General features: G+C 40.7%; 1 non-coding gene and 1 pseudogene across 1 annotated transcript; one reads left to right on the top strand and one right to left on the bottom strand.

The window, feature by feature from the left end:
* Positions 1-9,970: 9,970 nt before the first annotated feature.
* On the bottom strand, positions 9,971-10,042 carry TRNAA-UGC. Its single transcript has one exon. It is a non-coding gene; the product is annotated as a tRNA-Ala (tRNA).
* A 344-nt stretch (positions 10,043-10,386) lies between these two features.
* On the top strand, positions 10,387-10,959 carry LOC104998349 (annotated as a pseudogene).
* Positions 10,960-16,460: the final 5,501 nt, after the last annotated feature.

Raw genomic sequence — 16,460 nt, 5'->3', positions numbered from 1 at the left:
CCCCAGGCTGCTTACAGAAAGCAAGGCTTTAATGCCTTCAGCAGAAGGGAGAGGAACTAACATTTGAGTTGTACTGATGAATTAACATTCCCTTTTCATGCCAGTGTTTCACATCTCTCTCACTTAATCCTCACAATGACCTTGTGGGGCTGCTGGGTGTAATTCTGTTTTGCAAGTGAGGAAGCAGATGCTCAGCATTTTAGTAGCTTGTTCACCATTGCTGTGTCAAGCCTAGACCTGTCTGGTTCCTCGTTCACTTCTTCAGAGATGGCTTTCCTTAAACAAATAAAAGCCCCTTACAGGGACTTTCCTGGCGGTCCGGTGGTTAAGACTCAACGCTTCCAATGCAGATGGTGTGGGTTTGACCCCTGGTTGAGGAAGTAACATCCTACATGCTGCCAAAAACAAACAAAAATAAAGCCAGCCCCTTACAGGCAGAGGTGCCCAGGCTAGTTCAGATCTCACCACTTTGGTAACTGATACTTATTTGTTCAGCAGATGTGTTTTAGGCACCTGTTTACATGCCAAGCACTGGCAGGAGAGGAGATGAATAAGGCACAGAATTGTTCTTTTTTAAAAAAATAAATAACATCCTTATTGTCTCATGTAATATATTTTTTAAAACATTTATTTATTTATATTTATTCTTGGCTGTGCTGGGTCTTCATTGCTGCATGCAGGCTTTCTCTAGTTGCAGTGAGTGGGGCATACTCTGTTGTGGTTCACAGGCTTATAATTGGGGCGGCTTGTCTTGTTGGGGAGGATAGGTTCTAGGCGCTGGGCTCAGTAGTTGCAGCTCCTGGGCCCTAGAGCACACGGGCTTCAGCAGTTGCGGCCCACTGGCAAAGTTGCTCTTTGGCACATGGGATCTTCCTAGATCAGGGCTCCAACCCCTGTTGCCTGCATTGGCAGACAGATTCTTAACCAGTGGTCCACCCAGGGGGGACCACCCCTGGGGAAGTCCCACAGTGCCGTTCTTTAAGGTCATTTTTCTCATTTGTTTCTGTCTCCTTTCTGAAGGCCATGGAATCACAGAGTAGCTGTGATAGGATGTTGGATAGGTGTTCTCCTGGTGGAAAAAAATAGGAAGGAATTCAAGGCCATAAACAAAAACAAGTTAGAAAACATCATGACCTGTTCGTTTAGAGTGACCATACTAAAGAGGGTCTGATGGAGAGAATGATGAGAGATTAAAGCATAAAAGTAAAGAGACTTTATCAATAGGAAGTGGGGATCTCTGGGAAGTTGTTCTGTTTTTTATGAATGAGACTTAAATTTTATCTGTAGAAATGTTCATTTTAGAAAATATAAGAGACTGCAGTATAATAAAATACAAAAGTTACATATAGTTATATCCAGAGATAACCACTATTAACATTTTTTGTGTATCTCTTATGTATCCTGTGTACTGTTTTGTTATTAAAGTATTTTGCATGTTATTACAAGTTCTTAATAATTTCTCCATTGTTATATTCCATGTAATATTTTTATTTAGCCATTCCATTGTGGTTGGACAGTTTCTGTTGCCAATTTTTTGCTATTATGGAATAACAGGTTAGAAAATATTTTTCTTCGGGCATAAAATTTTTGCTGAATACTTAGAATTATTTTCTTAGGATAGATTATTGTAATTAATTTCTGGGTCAGAGTATGAACATTTCTAAAGTTCTAGAGCCTTTTAAATAATATGTATTATTTAGTAACTCCACAAGTTTAAGTGGGCCTTAGGAAGCATCACTACAAACAAAGCTAGTGAAGGTGATGGAATTCCAGTTGAGCTATTTCAAATCCTGAAAGATGATGCTGTGAAAGTTCTTCACTCAGTATGCCAGCAAATTTGGAAAACTCAGCAGTGGCCACAGGACTGGAAAAGGTCAGTTTTCATTCCAATCCCAGAGAAAGGCAATGCCAAAGAATGTTCAAACTACCGCACAATTGCACTCATCTCACACACTAGTAAAGTAATGCTCAAAATTCTCCAAGCCAGGCTTCAGCAATATGTGAACCATGAACTTCCAGATATTGAAGCTGGTTTTAGAAAAGGCAGAGGAACCAGAGATCATATTGCCAACATCCGCTGGATCATGAAAAAAGCAAGAGAGTTCCAAAAAAACATCTATTTCTGCTTTATTGATTATGCCAAAGCCTTTGACTGTGTGGATCACAATAAACTGTGGAAAATTCTGAAAGAGATGGGAATACCAGACCCCTGACCTGCCTCTTGAGAAACCTGTATGCAGGTCAGGAAGCAACAGTTAGAACTGGACATGGAACAACAGACTGGTTCCAAATCAGGAAAGGAATATGTCAAGGCTGTATATTGTCACCCTGCTTATTTAACTTATATGCAGGGTACATCGTGAGAAATGCCAGGCTGGAAGAAGCACAAGCTGGAATCAAGATTGCCGGGAGAAATATCAATAACCTCAGATATGCAGATGACACCACCCTTATGGCAGAAAGTGAAGAGGAACTAAAGAGCCTTGTGATGAAAATGAAAGAGGAGAATAAAAAAGTTGGCTTGAGGCTCAACATTCAGAAAAGTAAGATCATGGCATCTGGTCCCATCACTTCATGGCAAATAGATGGGGAAACAGTGGAAACAGTGACAGACTTTATTTTTTCGGGCTCCAAAATCACTATGGATGGTGACTGCAGCCATGAAATTAAAAGATGCTTGTCCCTTGGAAGAAAAGTTATGACCAACCTAGATAGCATATTAAAAAGCAGAGACGTTACTATGCCAACAAAGGTCCATCTAGTCAAGGCTATGGGTTTTTCCAGTAGTCACGTATGGATGTGAGAGTTGGACTATAAAGAAAGCTGAGCACCAAAGAATTGGTGCTTTTGGACTGTAGTGTTGGAGAAGACTCTTGAGGGTCATTTGGACTACAGGGAAATCCAACCAGTCCATCCTAAAGGAAATCAGTCCTGAATATTCATTGGAAGGACTGATGCTGAAGCTGAAACTCCAATACTTTGGCCACCTGATGCAAAGAGCTGAGTCATTTGTAAAGACCTTGGTGCTGGGAAAGATTGAGGGCAGGAGGAGAAGGGGACGACAGAGGATGAGATCATTGGATGGCATCACCGACTCAATGGGCATGGGTTTGGGTGGACTCTGGGAGTTGGTGATGGACAGGGAGTCCTGGTGTGCTGCGGTTCATGGGGTTGCAAGGAGTCGGACACAACTGAGCGACTGAACTGAATTGAACTGAACTGAACTGAACCACAGGTTCAATGAGTTTTCCCTGTAATTGGTATTAAGAAATAATAATAATAGTTTCTTTAAAGTTATTTTTTTGTTATACTAACATAGTGATGATATTGTATTGAATATCTCTCATATGTGTGAGGTATCTTGTAGTTCTTTTTGTGTAAGTCTTTCATGTTCTTTGCCATTTTTATTTAAGTGAATTATTGGCCTTTTCCTATTGACTTGTAACTGTAGTATATGTGTAAAGAAAATTGGCCTTGTATCTCTGATATGTTGACATTGTAATACTGGTTTTGATTTAAAATTGAATCAAAAGCTAGGCTGAAAAGTGTTATGCTTACAGATAAGTTGTTACAGACAGGTAGTGAGGGAGCAGTGGTATTCACTGTAATAAATACATCACTTTACCTTCAAAAAATTAGTTTTTGCCAATTTGAGGGGTAGAAATATGTCTTTATTTCAATCTATTTCTGATTATTAATGTGGCAAAAATTTTCCATGTGTTTTATTATATTATCTGAATTGTCTGTTCATGTTTCTCTGGAAACCCTTATGTAGCAATTTCTACGAGCCACTGCTGTTAGCACTTCAAGTGTTAACTAATTTAGTTATGTTGTTCTGTGAGATAAATATTACTGTTATGTTCATTTCACAGCTTAGGAGATAAGACACAAAGACGTTAGAGAACTTGCTCAGTGTCATACAAACAGTAAGTGATAGAGCTGGAGCTTGATACTAGGGAATGTCTCCAAAGGCCAGGCCTTGCTGAGCTGCTCTCTGATCTAACCTGTGCTTATGCTCTTATTGGTCATGGTTCTCCCACTAACTTCTATACACACACATGCATGCACACCCACACACATACACACGCACATATGCACATCTCACACACCATTAGCACTATTTTTGGAAATAACCACTGCATTGATTGGGCTGTTCATGTGTGCTCTGCTTTTATATAAATGGATCAAGAGGGTGGAGACTGATGGTTGTATAGAACTCACATCAAAATCCATACATATATAACTTCTATTCAAGTAAATTTCTGTCTTGGAATGAATGCAAGTAGAGAAGCTGATTATCCATTTAAGAAAACAATACACAGTTTATAAAAAAGAATTTCTCTAAAGTAGGAAGTAGAAAATATATCTTTGTATTGTGCAAAGATAATGGCTGGCTTCCTATCATGGCGGGTGGCACAGCGTTACTCCTCTTTTTGAGTTGTTAGAATTAAATAGGATGTTTGTAATGTATCTAAAATGGTGTTTAATTAATGTCCTCTTCTCAATGTGCTGAGATATGAAAAGGATAGATTAAGCTTTTATAAGGCAAGTAAATCTCTTTTTAATTGCCACATATACATTCTTGTAAATAGTTGATTCTTTTAATTCTTTCAACAAATGTTGGAGGGGCTGCTTTTGTACATAAAAGATGTAAGTTCTGCCTTTCATGGGCTCATAGTCTATTGTGGCTCATTAGTCATCACAAGCAGAGGACTCTGCTTCTCTGAGCTTTTGTTTCTTCATCTATGAAGTGAGGATGTAGTGAGGTTGTATGTAAAATGCCCATACTGTTCCTGACACATAGTCAGTGCTTAGTAGTAGCTGCTAGTTCATGTTAATATTATGCAGCCATTAAAAATGATTCACATAGAATTTTTAATAATAGTAAGGGGAAATTTTCTGTAGTATAATGATTAATGAAAAAATAGAATTTAAAGTAGTGTTTATATAATAGTCACATCTTGCTTCGAAAAGTATAGGAAAAAACTGGAAAGAAGTGCACAAAATGGGAATAATCACTCAAATATTTGTGCATCTATCTTGCCATGCTATAGGTACTGAGGAAACACAGGTGAATAAGAGCTGATTCTTCCTTAGGGGAACATTTTACTTATTCTGGGGGAACCTTTTTAGTAGGGGAGACAGATGATCACAATCCAGTATTGGCTGAAGTATAGGGAGAAGTCAGGCAAGCTGCCTTGACCTCTGCAGTGAAGAGGGGATGGTGGTATTAGTCACTGAGAAAGGGGACGGAGTTTAGACTAGGGAACACGATGACTTTTGTTTTTGACACATTGTGATTGTACAGTGTGGATATATATATAGGCTCGTGGGTGTGTAAGTCTAGATGAGCAGGAGATAGAGATTTGGGAAGGCTTAATCGCCAGGTGAGGTTTGAGGCTGTGAGAATAGACGGAGACACTCAGGGAAAGTTTGCAAAGTAAAGTGACAGTTAGGTCTTGATTACATACAGACGGTGAAATTTTGAATAATTTTGTTTTCTTCCTTTGCTTTATTCATTAAAAAAATTCCTACCATGTAAATGTGTTCCCTATAATGCGCATGTGTTTGATTAGAACAAGGTGTGGCTACGTGTGACAGCAGACCTACAACAACAGTGGCTTAAAGTAGATCTAGGCTTACTTCTCTGTCGCCTAAGAGAAGTTTAGACAGAAGTAATGCGTCCAGGGCTTAGACGGTACTCTACCATGTTGGAGATGATACCGAGTCCTCCTGTCTTTATGTTCCACAGTCCTGAGTGTTTGTCTTCTATCTCACATCCCGAGATGAGTGCCCCAACTCCAGTCATCAGTTGGAAGAAGAGTTGAAGGACGACATGTCCTTTCCATTTGAGAACAATTTCTGAATCTTGCTCCTGACAGTTCGTTTACTTCCTATAGGCCATAATATTGTCACTTAGCCATATATTTGTTGAAAGAAGATGGGGCAATGAAATCGTTATTTTGGGGAGCTAAAAATCAAGAATCTAGTTAGTGATACTAGTAACATCTAGGTTTTGCCTGTGGAAAATCTGAGGTTGGTTTGTCTGAAGGAATTAGTACAATAATTTCCATATAAAACATACATTCATATCCTACTTCAATCTTAAGAAGAGGCACGATACTAAGGTCAAGATGGTAGTAAGTTGGAAAATACTTCGTCTTCTTAGAAAGGCCAATGACCAAACATTGAACCAGAGGCCTAGTAAACTCACTTAATGGTTAACATTGAACCCTGTCAAGATAAGTAGGTCATCTAGCTTCCTTTATTGCAACACAGCCTCAAGAGAGTTCCTGAAATTATTGAAAGATTAGGTGACAATTGTAAACCTGTAGATAAAGGAGTTCAGAAATACTTTGGTCTGTCCTTAGAATGGAAAAGTTGGTCTTAATACATCTGAGGTTATAAATGAGATGTAGGTCACTTTTAATTCAGATCAGGCTCTGGAGTATTATTTGCCAATCCGGAAGATTCAAGGCTGATTTATGGGTGACCACACACCTCCACCAATGACTGGTCATCAACTGTCTTGGGATTAATAATGATAATAAACTGTATAGTACTTATTCCATCTGTAAGATCTAAGAGCTGTTTACAACTATTAATTAATACATGACTCCTTGACTGGTGGTGAGGGTGGCTGATCTCTAGTCTTACAAGATGAAATGTATGAGGGACTTCCCTGATGGTGCACTGACTAAGACTCTGTGCTGCCAGTACAGAGGGGGATGGGTTCACACCCTGATTGGGAAACTAAGATCCCACATGCTATGCAGCCAAAAAAAAAAAAGAGAGAGACATCTGAGACTTGACTTCAGTAAAGCCTGTTCCTCCTGAGGTTCTGCTGGCCAGTTGTTTTCTAGGTTAAAAATGTTTTCTTTCCTCTAGAATTGAAATGGGACACCATGAGACCTAAAACAAATGGGGTGTAGGAAGGGAATGTTTATGCTTGTTCCAGTGTCTGTACATATAATACAAAATGCATGTACTATTTTTTTTAAGTTCCTCATGTCTTTTCATTTCTTTTACCAATTTGGTTGAGAAAATTATGTTTTTCTTTTACCAGGGAAAGAACAAGCTCTGAGCCATGAGAATGGATGACTATGAAAAATGACATGCTTAAATATATACTGCTAATTAAAAGAAAGATGAATAGGTTACCCCCTTGAATTAAGTTTTTTTTTTTTTTTTTTGAATTAAGTTTTATACAGAGTCTAGTGTAACACATTTTAAACAGTTATTGTGGGAAAATCCTAATACTGAGGCCTTCCTTAGATTTGTGCCATGCCTAAAGGACATAACGATGATAAGAACAACTCAAATATTGAATACCTATACCACATTCTGAGCCGTTTACATCTACTTACTCATCTAATTTCCACAACTGCCACATAAACTGCAGGTACTGTTTCTTTTTTTAAAAAAAATCACCATTTACTTATCAGTAAACTGAGGCACACAAAGGTACTGGAAACTTCCTAAGGACGTGCCACTTGTCAGCAGAAATGCCAGGTTATGTGACGTCAGAGGAGGCTCCCGTAACTATTGCTCTGTACTGCTTGTCAGTAGAAAGCTGTCTGAGGCTACGGGACCAGCTCAGATATTCACAGAAGAGAAGACCCAGGCACATTTGGAGGCAGAAGTGCTTAAATATTAAATAGTCCTGGATACAAGAGAAGGAGGTGATGTTTAAGGGATGTTGTGTTCCCAGGACCATTTGGAATTAGAATAGGTCATGGGGCTGTGGTAAAGGTGAGCTTTACTGTTAAGTCCCTACCCTTCTGAGATTGCAAAGAAGTCTGGATATAGAGAGCTGCTGTGCAGAGGAGCTATAGGAGGGAAAGTAGTTTGTACCTGAGGACCTTGAACATTCAGGTGTGTGCTGGAACTGGTTCTTACTAGGTCAAGAGAGCCATGGTTAAACATCCAGGGATTTTGCAATCAGGTTGGTAGCTTGAAATCAGCCTAAGTGGGGGTTTTTATACCATGGAAATTGGCAAATGCTCCAAATGAGGGCTTCCCCCCACTACAATCCAAAGCTGGTTTCCCAGAACACCTTAGACTCTTTTCTCTACTTCACTAACATTTGAAAGCCTGCCATCCTACCAGTTGAATTCCAATCTCGAGTGAGTGCCTGCCTGCTATGGGGAAGGCACTGTGCCAGGTACTAGGGGTGCAAAAACCAGCCCCTGAATGAAAAAGACTATGGTGGAGAGAGAACATGGGGCCTGTGTCCTGGACTAGCTATTAGACCTTTGGCCACTCACTTGTCCTTGGTTTACTATCTGCAAATGGAGGTGATGATACATCTCCCAGAAGGTTATTAAGATGATTAATGAGAACATGACATGTAAAGCTCCCGCCAGAGAGGTGCTTAGTAAGCGACAGTTCTGAGAGTGGCAGCCATGTAAACAGAAAGCTTTAATGTAGCTTGACGTAAAAAATAAAGATGGAGTGACTAATGCTGTGTTTGATCAGAGAAGGCTTCACAGAGATTATGGTCCCCCAAGCAGGATTTCAGAGTTTTCAAGGTAGATCTTTCATGGATGAATTCTGACCTGATTCTTGTCAGAAAATTCATCCTTTCTTTTGTCCCTAGAGCATGTTCCTTTTGCCTCTTTTTCGGCCCATACCTCACTATACATTACTGAATAGTAAGACAAACAGTAGATTTAGAAATAGGCACACCTAGATTTATATCCTGACTTCAGCACACCTGCTTTGTGACCTTTGGCAAGATTCTTAACTTCCTGGAATTTCTGTTTCTTATTGTATAATATGGTGTAATACTTGGGTTATTGTGAGGATTAACTGAAAATGTAGGGGACAGAGCCATACACTGAACTGCCTTGGGAACCCCAGACTGACCCTAGCATTTATTTACTCTTTCATCTCCCCTTACATTTTGGCATCTCATGCAAAAACACGCCATTTCTTTTCTACTACGGTGTCTTTATACATGATTCCCTCTGCCAAGAAAAATTCAGTTCATGAGGTAGAAGAGCATCGTGGTAAGAGCCAAGGGCTGGGTATCAGCCTCAGCTCTGCCATTCATTAGCGAGGTGACCATGGGAAGATGATTTTTGACTCTATACCTCAGTTTTTTCAGTTGTCTGTAAAATGGGGAAAATAATGGTATTTCACTCATCAGATTATTGTGAGGATTAAATTAGCCATATAAAAACCCAAGTCTATGCCTGGTACATGGTAAGCACTGAAAACCTCTCAGGACTTCATCCCACTCCCAGTCCTACCACGTTTATTATTCCTCCAGATATAATTCAAATATCACCTGCTTTGTGAAGTCTTCTTCAATCTCCCTACACCTTCATTCACTTGCCCTCTGTGAAGCTGATGGACCACCACGTGTTCCAGGTACACTTCCTAAGCATATTGCAGGGTGTTATTTTATCCAGATCACCCCATATGTTCTTATTTACTATCCCAGCTGCCCTCTGCATGTGATCAAATTTTTGAAGGTCAAATTCACCTTTATAGGAGGACTGAGAATCTTTGATAGCTGACCCTGTCATGTAGAGACTCTCCCCTCCCCTTTTCCTCTTAGAAAAAGATTGAATCTACAAGTTAACTAGTCATATCCCTATTGTACAGATTGAGGCTTTCAACAAATAATTATTTTAAAATATTAATGTATGTATTTGGCTGCACTGGGTCTTAGTTGGGCACATGGGATCTTCAGTTGCAGCATGTGGGATCTAGTTCCCTGGGCCCCCTGCATTGAGAGACCTGAGTTTTGGCCACTGGACCACCAGGGAAATCATTCAACAAATATTTATTGAGCAGTTACTAAGTGTGGGCCCTGAATTAAGTGCTGGGAAGACTGTGGGGGACATAAATAATCTTTGCCACATGTGGCTATTTACATTTAAATTAATTAAACATAAATGAAATTTAAAACTCACATCTGTACTTCTCGTATTTTCTGAGCATTAAACAGGGAGAAATCAAATGGAGATGCTGGGAATTGAACCCAGGACCTCATACATGCAAAGCATGTGCTCTACCACTGAGCTACATCCCCAAGTGCTCTAGTTGTGCTTTATTTGTTCAATAACTACATGTGGTTAGAGGCTATTGAGTTGGACAGTGCTGATACAGAATATTTGCATCATCACAGAAAGTTCTATTGAACTAAGCTATTCCGGAGGGGAGGCTGACATTGATCAAATATCCATACATGAAAATATAACTGCAACTGTGGTAAATACTAATCAGAAAGAATGCATGGTGACACAGCATTTCAGAGGGCAATTTGGCAAGACGTGTTTGAACTAAGATTTGTTAAGTGAGTTAGCAAAGCCTATAGTTAGATTAATTAAAGAGATTGAACTTTCTTTGCTACATCTACTGTGGGAATGAACCATTCTCAGCAATCAGACTATTACAGAAAATGCCAGTGTTACTTTGAAGGGATGCACAGTTATTGTGAAGTCCTAAAGGCACCCTGTGGAGGGGCTTCAATCACATCAATGTAGAGCTCAGTCTCCCTGGAAAGAAAAAGAAGGGGCTCCAGGTTAATAGATGGTGGGGAAATAGAAAAGAATTGACGACTCTTTGCACTGTTTGTAATCATGCACGGAACATGATCAAGGGTGTAACACTGGACTTCTGTTACATGATGAGGTCTGTGTGTGCTCGCTTCTCCATCTATGTCAAGAATGTTTCTCTTCTTGAAATCCAAATTTGGGGAGGTGAAAAATACATCCCCTTGGGGTTCAGATGAAGCAAGATGTTGCTTGTTCAGTGTCTCAAGCCCAGAAAGATGAGTTGATTCTTGAAGGAAACAACACTAAGCTTGTTTCAAATTCAGCTGCTTCGATGCAGCAAATGATAACAGGTAAAAACAAGGATATTAGGGACTTCCCTGGTGCTGTAGTGGCTAGGAATCCCCGCTCCCAATACAGGGGGCCTGGGTTTGATCTCTGGTCACGGAACTAGATACCCCCATGTCTAACTAAGACCCAGCACAGTAAAAAAAAAAAAGAAAGAAAGAAAGAAAGATTATTATTTTTTTAAACAAACAAGAATATCAGAAAATTTTTGAATGGGATCTGTCTTTCTGAAAGGGAACAGTTCAGCAAGCTGATGAATAAGATCTGAGTGGTCTGGCTACAGAAACAGCAAGATGCCAGATGGTTTTTTGGACTCATTTGTGATATTTAAAGATGCAATAAAAGCTCTTTTGATTTGAGGGGTGAAAAAGAGATTGAAAAAAAAGGCTAATGGCTAGGGCATAGAGATGGAGAGATTTGGGTGACTCTCAAAAGAGGTAGAAGGACCACAGAAGACCTTGTAGAAAAAGGGTGAGAAAGCTGAGAGGCTTAGTTACTTGACTCTCTAACCAGTGATAGAAACCCAGATTTGACTTAAGTCTGTGCTGCATAATGGATGTATATTCAAAGGACTTTACCTCTGTAATTTACAGATCTCATCTTGCTACTTTCCTCTTTGGAAATCACCAAATTTCCCTAGATTATTTCTTCAGCAAAAAATATGCTATAATAATTTCCTTCTTAGACAAAACAAACCCAAAAAAACCTTCCTACATCCCTCTTCAGCTACTTTCCCGTTTTGTTTTTTTCCTTCTTCTGTTTTTACAACAAAACTCCTTGAAAGAGTTGGCTATACTTATTACCTCCAGGTAGCTCAAGTGGTAAAGAACGTGCCTGCCTATGTAGGAGATGCAGGTGACTCAGGTTCAATTCCTGGGTCAGGAAGATCTCCTGGAGGAGAAAATGGCAATCCACTTCAGTATTCTTGCCTGGGAAATCCCATAGACAAAGGAGCCTGGTGTGGGCTACAGTCCATGGGGTTTCAAAACATGACTGAGTACACATGCGTTACCTCCATGTCCTTTTTGCTTTTTTTCTGTTTCTTGTTGAACCTCCTCTACTTAGGCTTACCTCCTCCCTCACACATCCTTATCATTTTCAATGAAGTCAGCAATGACTTTGCTGACTCAATCCTTATCTTGTAGGATTTCTTAGCAACACCTGATATAACCGATCTTCCTTTTTGGATCACGTTTTCCTTGGCTTTTGATTTACCACATTCTCTTGTTTTCCTTCATTGCCCTCCAGCGCCTTCTCAGCCTCCTTTGCTGGACATGTCTCCTTTGCACTTTGCCAGGGCTCAGTCCTGGATTGTCTTCATTTCTCCAAGTACATTAACTTACTAGGTCATTTCATATAGTCCCATGATGGCTGATTTTATGGTACCCAGTTGTTTGATCAGACTGATACCAGTCTAGATGTTGCTGTGAAGGTGTTTTGTTTGTTTTTTGACATGATTAATAGCAAAATCAATAGACTTTGAGTAAAACAGATTACTCTCCATAAAGTAAGAAAGCTTCCTATAATCAGTTGAAGGCCTTACGAGAAAAGATTGAGATTTTTTTTCCTCTCCTTTTTCAGAGGAAAAAAAATTGGGCCTTCATGCTCAAGACTGCAACATTAAGACTGCTGGAGTTTCCAGCCTGCTGGCCTGTTCTATAGGTTTCAGACTTGCCAGCCCCGACATCCTGTGAACCAAATACATCTCTCTCTGTCTGTGTTGCTTTTGTTTCTCTGAAGAACCCAACATTATATACAATTCTATATCCATGGCATTAAGTATCTTTTATGTTTGACTTCCAGTTTTTATTTCTAATGCTGACTTCTCCCTTGAATTCCAGATTTGCATACCAACTGCCTACTCAAAAATCCCCATTTGAATAGCAGTAGATCTCTCAAACCACACCATGGATTTGTCCGGAACTGTTGCTTTCCATCTCTCCCGGCAACCCACTCCAGTGTTCTTGCCTGGAGAATCCCAGGGACAGGGGAGCCTGGTGGGCTGCTGTCTATGGGGTCACACAGAGTCAGACACGACTGAAGCGACTTAGCATCAGCAGTAGCAGCAGGTCTCTCAAACCACACCATGGATTTGTCCAGAACTATTGCTTTCTATCTCTCCCATCTTTTCTCCTCTTCCCTGAGCATCCCCGCTTTTAATTAAGGAGTACCCACATCTATCAGCCAAGGTCAAAACACTGGAGTCATCATTGATTTTTTTCTTTCTTTTATTCCATCCATTTGTAAAACTAATTAGCATTATCTTCAGATAATATAGTCTCACCTCACTAATCCAAACCTTCATCATCTCAGCTTGTACCACCCACAGTAATTTCCCGACTGGTCTGCGTTCCTCCACTTTTGAGTTTCGATCTTAGTCTGTTCTCCACACAGCAGAGCAATCCTGTAAGGGTGCAAATTAGATCATTTCTCTCTCCTCTCTTGTGACACTTTGGCTTCTTATCACATTAAGAATGAAATCCAAAGTCCTGACTATGGCCTTTGGGATCTGACCCCTGGCTACTTCTCTGACCTCCCTCCCTACCACTTTGTGCCTCACTCATTGAATTATAGACACACTGGTTCCTTTGCAGATCCGCAGGCAAATCAGGCAGTCTCCCCGTTTAGGAGTTTAGTATACCCTGTTTCCTCTGCTTAGAAATATTTCCCCCTTAAGTCTTGCTCCTTCATTTCACTCTGGTCTCTGCTGGAGGCCGAATATTTAGATCTGTCCTGACCTCTCTTCCCTACTTTATTCTCAGGGTACGAATAATTCTTCCCAAAAAGCTTTTTTTTTTTCTCTCCTGTGAGGGGAGCAGTGAAGTTAGGCTGGTAACTACAGGGATTGGGCATCTGGGATCAGGGGAGATTTTACAAAATGGGAACACTACACTGTGTTTGTGTGATGATAGGAATGATCAGGTGGGAACAAAAAGCTGATAATGCCAGAGAAGAAGGCTAATTTGAGGAGTGAAATTATTGAAGATTGAGAAGTCAAGAAAACATGAAAATCCGAACACAAGTGGAGAGGTTGGCCTTCATTAAAACAAGGATGAAGGTAGGGAGTATGCCAGCTTGGTGGTTGTGTTGGATATAGGTGGAGGTTCTTTCTGGTTATACTATTTTCTTAAAGTAAAAAGCAGGTCATGGAACTATGGCAAAGTGTAGGTGTTGTTGACTTAAAGAAAAACACAAGAGTTGGAGTTTATTCAGGCTCTTATTGAGAACTATATCCCGGAGACAGTGCTCATGATGTTTTTTTTTTCTTTTGGCTAGAAAGTCAAGCATGTGTGTGTGTGCTTAGTCGCTCAGTCATGTTCGACTCTTTGCAACCCCATGGACTGTAGCCTGCCAAGTTCCTCTGTCCATGGGATTCTCCAGGCAAGAAGACAGGAGTGGGTTGCCATGCCCTTTTCCAGGGAATCTTCCCAATCCAGGAACTGAACCCAGGTCTCCTGCATTGCAGGCAGGAGCCACCAGGGAAGCCCAGGAAGTCAAGCATAGATCTTAATAAAAGATTACTGCTAATCACAAAGGACAGGTAGCTCAACTTAATGAGTTTAGTGATTATTTAAGTGTGGGAAGATGCAAAAACCTGGGGTCATTGAATTTCTTCCTGGGACCTGCCTCTAAAAACCACGGCAGTAAGAAGCCCGCGCACCACAACTAGAGTTGTTTAAGGACCTGTTTATCCAAAGCATAGAATGCTTCATCCTGCTTCCATCCTGAATTCCTCTCACGTTTGTGGGCAGTTGAATTGGGTTGCAACTTAATCCTTACAGAACTGGGTGTTGAGTGTTGAGGAGGGGGAACATCTGACTCTCTTGAGTCCTTGTGGCTGGACTAATAATAAAATTGACACAAGACAGATTAACAAGAGAAAAAGAAACAAATTTTAATTCATGCCCATGGAGCTCCCACAGAAATGGGATCCATGAAGTGGCCAAAGGAGGCAGCTTTTATATTTTTTAGACAAAGAAACAGTACATTTGTGAGGAACCAACAGGACAAAGAAACTGAGGTTCTCTGTGCCCAATTAGTGGCAAATACGAACATAGTGTGGGCTTGGGATATATTAAGTTCAGTTCAGTTGCTCAGTTGTCCGAGTCTGCAACCCCATGGACCGCAGCACACCAGGCCTCCCTGTCCATCACCAACTCTTGGAGCTTGCTCAAACTCATGTCCATGAGTCAGTGACATCCAAACAGGTTTGCTTCTATAGGCATCCTGGCCCCACATTCCCTATCTTTGGTGATAAGTGTGTCCTTCTGCCTCCAGGTGCAGGAGTGCACTTTCACATGAATGACTTCTTTCTTTCTCTCAGAGAGACAGAAAGGAGAGTCAGAGTGTCCTTCTTGCACTGGGGCCATTTCTTTATTTTTGCTGTGCTGTGTCTTCTTTGCTCTGCATGGGCTTTCTCTAGTTGCAGTGAGCAGGGGCTACTCTAGCTGTGGTGCGCGGGCTTCTCACTGCAGTGGTTTCTCTTGTTGCAGAGCATAGGCTCAAGGGTGCATGGGCTTCAATAGTTGTAGCTCATGGGCTTAGTTGCCCCAGAGCATGTGGGATTTTCCCAGATCAAGGATTGAACCTGTGTCCCTTGCATTGACAGGCAAATTCTTAACCATTGGACCACCAGAGAAATCCTGGGGCCATTTCTTAAGTAATTAGTTAAAAAAAAATCAGCATTGAGGCACATTTTGGGGTGGCATAACCTGGGCCCCAACTTGAGCAATGCTCTTTATTTTTCTTTGTTCACAGTGTGTTAGAGGTTTGGTGTGAAAGAGTCACTCTGGAAATTGGGAAAACAAATATATCAGTGATACAAAGGACTGCTGGGCAGCTTTGGAGACACATTGAGATTAGTGGCCTTGACTTTAAAGTGAAATTACTTTTAATTTCTTTGTTTTCTCCAGCTATGTTTTCTGGTTAAGTAGGGTTCAGAATATGTGGATATCTAGATTTAACAAGGGTGGCCCTTGCCAAGTCAGTACAATTGAGGACTTTGGACCTTAATTGGAGGTTCCTAGAGAGCCACTGAAGGTGTGAACAGAGAAGATTTGAGTGTCAGAAAGGTGACTCTAGCTCAGTGTGTGTTTAAGTATGTGTGTATGTGTATGTGAGAAAGGCTTATTGAGGAACAGTAGTTTAGTGCAATAGTACCCTTGATCAAACACTTATGTAGACCCATTAATAGTGTGCTTAGACAACAGCTCAGGAACAGAGGGTCTTTTCCAGCATTTTCTGCACACTTACTATATATAACAGGTTCCAGGAGGGCATAATAAATCAAGCAAGATTTTGTCTTCTCAAAACTCTGTTGGATTTAGATGGTTTGTGTAATAAGGCTGTGGTTTTTCCTGTGGTCATGAATGGATGTGAGAGTTGGACTGTGAAGAAGGCTGAGCGCCGAAGAATTGATGCTTTGGAACTGTGGTGTTGGAGAAGATGCTTCAGAGTCTCTTGGACTGCAAGGAGATCCAACCAGTGCATTCTGAAGGAGATCAGCCCTGGGATTTCTTTGGAAGGAATGATGCTAAAGCTGAAACTCCAGTGCTTTGGCCACCTCATGCGAAGAGTTGACTCATTGGAAAAGACTGATGCTGGGAG

This window comes from Bison bison, unplaced genomic scaffold (genome assembly GCF_000754665.1).
Source record: "Bison bison bison isolate TAMUID 2011002044 unplaced genomic scaffold, Bison_UMD1.0 scf7180017864327, whole genome shotgun sequence".
NCBI lineage: Eukaryota > Metazoa > Chordata > Mammalia > Artiodactyla > Bovidae > Bison > Bison bison.
The sequence above is the reverse complement of the archived record's forward strand: the minus strand, read 5'-3'. Positions and strand labels throughout refer to the sequence as shown.